Below are 7,772 nucleotides of genomic sequence, written 5' to 3'. Positions count from 1 at the left end.
CTCAGTTTATTTACAGATAGATATACAACCTATCAGGCAAGTTGTGCTGACAGCAAATAAAACCGGTTTCAAATATTGATAAATTCCTTCAAAGGATAGCAAAAATGTTATAGCTTCAACATTCACACGAAAACAGAATATCAAACATTTCCCCAAACAGAAATTTGCAGCAATAACTTCCTATGTCTGGGTCTAAATATGAAACAAAAATGCTTTCATGAAGAGGAAATGAAACACAAAATTAAACTCAGAAAGTCAACAAGAGAAACTCCCTTTAATCCAGCCACCTCCCCTCTCTCTGGCCCTATAAAATATTTTCTGAGTGTAATTTCTCATCCTCTTTAATAGGTTAAATTTCTCAGCTCCATTCCTCACAACTGAATGAATTTTTACCAGAACAAGTGAAACATTCTCAGTGCGTGGTCAACACCTAAATGAAAGAGGGTTGAAGATTTGGCCTCAGTCCTCGGTTTCTCTACAAAAAATATAAGAGAAGACCTTTCCACCACAGTCTTCAGACCACAGGGCTACCTGACTACATCTGTAAAATCACACACACATATATTTTTTATCACAGTTGTAGATGGAATATACTTTATTGTTCTCCACTGTAGCAACATATTCTTCTATCTTTCACTAACAAAACATTTCACATTTTACCAGCAGCACCATTAAGATGCTTCCCTGAGCAGCTTGAAGTGAGTTGGTCACTGGATGGGCTCAAGATAATCCAAGTTCCTGGCAAAGTCAATAAGGGCTTACACTGTGACCGTGGCAGGTTTATTTAGTGGATAAAGGGCTCCATGTCTCTGTGCTCAGCTATGAAAAAGTCGCTTGAACCAGGATCCTATTCAGGAGCTATGGGCCAAGATTCTATCTCTGCTTTTCTGCAGGGGGTTAGAAGGGGAAACATCTGAACCTGCACTTGTAAGGCTGATTTTGAACAGACATAGGCCTGGCTGGAAGCAGAAAGACAAAAGTAAAGTCAACATTAGCAAATGAAAACCTGTTCTGTTTGATGAACAAACATAAGGCATTAGCAGAAAGGCATTAGCAGAAAGAAATTAGAACCTAAGGGGATAACATTAGCCATTGGAAAAAAAATTCTTTTTCTATCTTGATAGATAAGGATCCTAATTCAGCACTGACAGTACTGGTACTACACATTGGCAAAGTCTTTACAGTTGTTTAATTCTTTTGGAGCTCAGGGGGCCCAGATTTTAGGAAAGCCTGAACTCACACTCCATTTGAAATTCATCCTATTTGCTTTCAGCTGACCTAACTTACTAAAAAAAATTAACTTTAAAAATACTAAGACTAAGCAATGAGCTAAAACTTGTTTGTGACATGTCCTTGCCTTCCAGAACTTTTTACCATTTTCCTTTTTTTTTGTTCATTTTAGAACTTGCAAATCAATAGGATAGAAAACATCTGTGACTGGATAAGATGGAAAGGCAGATACATGAGATGACTATTACCTCCTTTGAGGCAGAAGAAGCAATGAGGCTATCATGAGATGCAATTCCATCTGCTAGGTAAGTGATGAAAAAATGGGCATCCAAAGCCCGAAGTCAATCTGAAAAAGTATGCAATTTCTACTTTCTAAAATTTGTAGCCATAATGCAATAAAAAGGCCAATTGAATAAGCACATTCACTAAATGCTTCTGCTTTGATGATGAGCTGCCTGTTGTGTACAAACTCTATTTAGACAAGAGTGCTGTTACTTGATGTAGCTGTTATGCTGCAAGATTTCAAACCCAGTAAGGCAGAGGAGGTAGTTCAAGCTCACATATTCACAGATTCATAGATAATGCTGACAACCTATTCTGATTTCTGTGCGAGAGCAACTCACTTCACTGGGGAAATTAAAAAGAGCTGTTGAGAATCAAGGTCCACATTATCATTCTACAAGCACTAACAAGGGCATGTAAGTATGATATCACTATGTCTTAATGTAGCTATGTATCAGCTGGGTGTCAGCTGCACTGAAGCATACAGGAGTTTTATTTTCTAATGATGCCATTGATTTTTTGTAGTAATACCAGTAGCAGTACTTGTAAAAGGACAGAAGGTCTCATATTTGACCAGGGTCAGACTAGGCCAGAAAAAAAAACAACACAGAGAAGTCAAACCCTTGCCTGAAAGAGTTTTTGCATTAATAAAAAGAAAGAGGAATGCAATATGAATGCAAGCAAATTATCAGCAGAATCCATGCAAATTCAGTTTGCAGCAAGGCAGAAGCGGGAGGTGACAAGGACCAGTCAAATCTGGCTGGAATGATGGGTGCTCCGCAGCTGGTGAACACTACCAGATGTCTGCCATGGCCCACAGGTGAATTCAGTTCAGTTTCACTATGACAGGTACAGGAACAAGCACACTTGCTGCTCTCAGCAAGAGTTGGGGAAGTAGCATGGACTCCACAGGGTCTTGAGTAAACCTTTATCTGGGTGGAGGAGAGCACCACCAGCTTCTGCACTCAGCAGTGCCAAACAACTGGAATAAATTACTATTGTACTGCTTTGCACAGAAGAGGAAAGGGTTGTAACTTTTATGACTCTAAGGATTTTTAGATTAAAAATTAAATTATACAATAAGCAGAAAATATTAAAAGTACCCATGGGGGCCATCTGCTTGGAGAGCAGGTGGATGTCTGACCTCCGTAAAGTTTCAGTGATAAAGCTGATATACTGCAGTTACCATTGATCTCACTGCCACTGTGTTATTAAAGAGCTCTAATGCAGCAATCATGTCACAGCAGCTAAGAAGCAAAGTGGCATCTCACGTGTATAAGGAGTTCCAGAATATACCTGATCACACACTTGGCTCATAATCTGTTATATTCTCTGTGCCTCAGACTTGGTCTTATTAAATTGAGCAAGAAAAATATTGAGATGCTTGGACAGGTGTGAGTTCAGCAAAGACTGATCTGGTGACCTCCACCATGCACCTGGAAAGACATATCTAAACAAAAGTAAAAAAAAAAAAGTCACAGTGTCTACGAGAGGATTCTAACTTAGGCAGGTGTGTGAAATGCCATGCCATTTTGATGCCATAAGTTTTAGGTTTTATATTTTTCAGATTCTGTACTGCATTACTGTATAATTTTGAACTCTTTAGAGAATGCTAGTTAGCTTTCTTCACATTTTGGTCAGACTAAACAATCCTCCTGCACCTGAGAACCAAGGTCATCATTTCAGTCTCAGGCTTGAAAAGTACAAACAAAAGTGCATTGGGGTGAAAAGCAAACTGGGGGAATGTGACTTCATTTCCTGAAGCTATAATTGCACAATTAATCTCTGATATGCAAATAGATCAAGCATATATCCATCTGAGAAAACTCCTCATGGTCATCCATCTTGGGTGTAGTCTTTTGCACTGCCCAAGGTGTATCCTTTGAAAGCCTTTTAATAAACACCTGCTTTATACTCTAACTGTGTCTAGCCTCAGTTCTAGGTAGCCAGTCCAAGGCATCGATTTCTCTTTTGGCTTGACAGCATGAGGCCCAGGGATTAATTTTTCTTCTCTGCAAGAGGCCTCACACTTCTTCTGTCTTTCATACCAAGGCCTCCTAGCTGCAAATTGTTGACAACTGGCCAGTTGTAAAAGATCTCGACCAGTGTCCTCTGAGAAGCACTTTTCGGATATCAGAACACATCCAGAATGCAAGTGCTTGGTGCCATTCCAGCTCATCAAGCTCACAGGAATTAAACCCTTGCCAGTGCTTCATAGTGAGCTACCTACTCTTGCTAGAGGTTGCTCCATACATCTTGCTGTCTGCTGAATTCAGTGAGTCCTGCTCCCTTCTGCTCCTTGTCCCCATCCTGGGAGTCACCTCACCCCTGCAGAGTGCTCCATCTCACCATTAGCTTTTTCTGCCCACATCTGCATCACCCATATTCACCCTTGAATCTCCCTCTCCATCACAGAGACTCCCCGCAGCCATGTAGCAAGTGAGGAAAGGTATTAGAATGGCAGCACAGCACTTCATGGTTTGCCACCCTCCTGAATAATGAAATGACAACCCACATTTATCCAAAGCCTAAGAGAAGGGCTTCTCATTATTAGGATAGAGTTACTTCCATACCATGAGCCAGTAGAAGACATGAAGATATACTTTAGTCTTGTCCTTAAAGTGCTCCAGTTATCACCACAATCTTTGTAAGCCAAAAACCTGTAATAATCACACTGTTGAAAATAATGTCTGTTCTTACATCCAACTCCTTTACACATCTCTGCCTGAAAGGTGCTAGCCTCCAATCTGGGTTTTCTGATTAGAGATTTTTACTGCTGTAGACTGAGTGATAAATTATGTTTAAAGTGTCATTAAGTACTTCTCCTAACAATGATAGATGACAATACTTAATAGTTACAGGGAGAAAAAAAAAAAAGCTAAGCAAAAACCTGGTTTGATCCCAAGTAATTCAATATAGGAATTTACCTTTCCATCACAGCACTTTTCTGGGAGGACTCAGAGCTGAGTTGTGGATATATGTTCTGCAGTGCTTCTACAGCCAGCTTTGCCTCAAAATTACACAGCATTCTAAATAAATCAAAATTATTTTTCCATTCACTTTCCACTTAACATATATATAACCACACTACCTGCTCATAATGACAGAAGAAACATTTTCACAAATATTTTTTGATGTCCCTGGTGTTTCATGCATTAAAGATGCTACCAAAATGTCCTGCTTCTATTAATTTATTCTTAAATTTGCACATTCATTCATTTCTCATCTGTTCATCTCTACTATGCCATGCATTTCTCCTTCTGAGGTTGAATTGTTCTTGTCATCTATACTAAAGTAATTTGCTTCTCACTGGCAGAGGTGAGGAAATAAGTTGGAGTATGCAAATAGCAAACAGAGACTACTAATTTAAATTATTATTAATATATTTTCACTGGCTTATATAATGTACAGTACTTATATAGCATATAACAAACAATATAAAAGGATACTTCAGAAAGTGTGGGGACAAGGTAAAAATGTCAGACCCTAAAATCCATACAAAAGATGGAGGATTTGTCCAATTTTCCAAGCCCCTTTATATATGGTGCCTGACGCCAAAACTCTTGCTCATGTCTCATAATGTGACTACAATCATATTGAAAGCAAAAAAAAAATCACCAAAAAATGGTATGTGAAACTAATATTCCATGTCTCACTAGAATAGAATTGCTAAAGAAATATTTCATTTTCATTAGACCAGGCTTTTAAAGATTAGAAAATTAATCTATACAGTTTTATCTGGCACTGAGATACTGAACTTTATTCCACTCACGGAGTTAAGTGTCAATAACTGAAGAGAAGTTCTTAGCTCTATTCATTCTCTTCTAGGGGCTGTCAGCTGAATTTAGTGTTTGTATGCTCCGAGTGCAGAAATCTACAACAAATGTGTCCTGGAAGAATGCAGAATAAGTACAAGCAAAACACAAACCACAGGAAGAAGCTTGAACATCTACACTTAAACAGAATTCTGATATCCACCAAGCAGAGAAAAGTTCTTGCATGACCATATAGGAGCTCTGGGGAAAAACCAAAATTATTTGCCATGTCTCAGTTATGGAACAGTTAACAGAGAACAAGGGTTTTTAGTGTTCTGCACAAAAGTAATGACAATAGACAGCTTCCATCAAATCAATAGATGGTTTAGGTTTTTAAAAAAACCTAAAACACCTTGTTCAGTAGTTAACTTGACCCTTCAGCAAGAATTAATACATAATAGATTCCTTCCTGAGAATTTTGCCATTAACTTCAAACAGAAAGACAGCCTGCTCTCCTCCAGTATTTTGCTTAAACCGACTTTCCTTTGAATCCTCTGGCTGCATCTTTTTTCACCCAAGCTCATTCCTGTCCACTTTTGCTACCACTGTGGTCACAAGCTCCTCTGACCTGGCACTCTACAGTATCTTTGTGACTCCTTTTTCTGCTGCCTGCCTGATTCCCATGAAGCTGTGGCCATCACCATGCCTTACCAGTCCTTTCTACACTCTGAGCTGCCAACACGATGTTTCACTGAGGAAAGCAGAAAATTCACGTGACACTGTGGAGTGACTCAGCCAGTGTGCTTCCTTCGACGGCCTGCAGCAGCTGGGTGCTGAAGGGGACCCAAAGAAAAATGCTGAAAATGCAGACCCGCAAGTCACACTAGATGTGGGATATAATGGAGGATGGTGGCTCAGGGGCTCATAAATAACCACTATACCTCCTTCACCACTGCATTTTGGTTCCACAATCCAGAAGTCTATTAAAGATAAGTAATTATCACCACACCTCCCCAGGAAGCATTCTCCACAAAATGGCCCTCAGACAGATTAATGCTTGCTTTTTCTATAATAAAGTCTGGATTTTAAGTTTTTTTCATACAATTAAGGAGCACTGTAAAACACTTTTATTATCTTTTTACTCAGACTGAGAGACAATTACTGTGTTGTTTGTATATGCAGCAACCTATTCAAATATTAGTCATTTTCCTTGTTATTAGCTTCTGCTTTAAATTGCTTGATAAAAAATTATGGCCACATTTGTGATCCCACAGTGTTTGTTTTCTTTTTTTATGGCATGGCAACACAAATGAAAAGAGACAGCTAATGGCCTGGGGAGGAAGACATGTGGTCTCAACAGGAAGGCTGCAATGACAGGTATGAACAGTCATTAAAGAGGTAGGGTGAGAGCACATTGATTTTCCAAAGGAAAATACTTTTTTATCCTTCTAAAGATATCTTCCTGCAATTATCTGGTGCTGTGTTCATTCGATACGTGTTAATTGGAACAAGGTTTTATTTGCACAGGTGGCAGCTCAGGCTATCCTCTCACACTGTAATAGCACCAAGTTACACAAAACAGAGAATATGCAGCACAGCTTCTGCCCTTCACAGGACCACAACTTTATGTACCAATAGCCAGAGGTGGCCAGCTGGCTGACAAAAATGTCACCAGGGTCCCAAATTGCTAAGGACATCTTTGTGAACACAGCAACCAGGATTATGTCTATTCTAGTAAGTGAATGGGGCCAGGGACCATTCCCCAGCCTGGAGACCAACTGGCATAGCACAGCTTTATCCTTTTGGCTAAACTCTCATCCTCAGAAACAGAGTGACTGTCTTCAGGCTGTTCACTGGGAACTGTCCCTGGTTTGTGCTGTCTCTCCAGACCTGGCTGAGCAAATTCTCAGAAAGCAGTCCTTGCAGCAGGTCAAGGCTCTGGGCTAACAGCTTAGCTGTGAACACAGCCCTTGCATGTGCCCACAGTCTGACACTGTTTCATTTACAGGTTATAGGCATAACCATGGAAACTCCTCTGAATAATTGTGCAGAAGAGGCTCATGGATTAAAAATAAACCCGGCACTATAGATTTGCAATGTGAAGCGCACTTACAGAGATTTGCAAGAATTTGATGGATTGTAGCTGTAAAGTGCTGCTTACACTGTGAAAATGAATTATATCTGTGTTATCCTATCATCAAAACAGTTTCTAGAAATTATAGGTCCTCTTATGTACTGAATAAGAGAACTTAATTGCTTAATGGTGACTTTTAAGAAATTAAGATGTCTCTCAAGAAACAGTAAACAGCAGTGGCCTTGCTTTTACACCCTCCTCCAGTGATAAGGAGTGAACAGCCTCACAGGTAAGAAGTCAACACGCTATAGTGTCCAGATTTCTGCTCAGACAGCACAAGTTTTCCCAAAGCACTGCCTGTAGCCTCTGCACACACACATCAGCTATGCCCTCCCATCCTCCCACTGACCCTGCCAGCACGGCCCAGGGGT

At 39.9% G+C, this 7,772-nt stretch overlaps 1 long non-coding RNA gene across 1 annotated transcript; it reads left to right on the top strand.

Moving 5' to 3' along the window:
• Positions 1 to 1,406: 1,406 nt before the first annotated feature.
• On the top strand, positions 1,407 to 7,453 carry LOC141728330 (uncharacterized). The gene is made up of 3 exons (XR_012579251.1): positions 1,407 to 1,535; positions 5,341 to 6,644; positions 7,276 to 7,453. It is a non-coding gene; the product is annotated as an uncharacterized LOC141728330 (long non-coding RNA).
• Positions 7,454 to 7,772: the final 319 nt, after the last annotated feature.

The sequence above is a fragment of the Zonotrichia albicollis genome, chromosome 2, assembly GCF_047830755.1.
Source record: "Zonotrichia albicollis isolate bZonAlb1 chromosome 2, bZonAlb1.hap1, whole genome shotgun sequence".
In the NCBI taxonomy this organism is placed as follows: domain Eukaryota; kingdom Metazoa; phylum Chordata; class Aves; order Passeriformes; family Passerellidae; genus Zonotrichia; species Zonotrichia albicollis.
The sequence above is the reverse complement of the archived record's forward strand: the minus strand, read 5'-3'. Positions and strand labels throughout refer to the sequence as shown.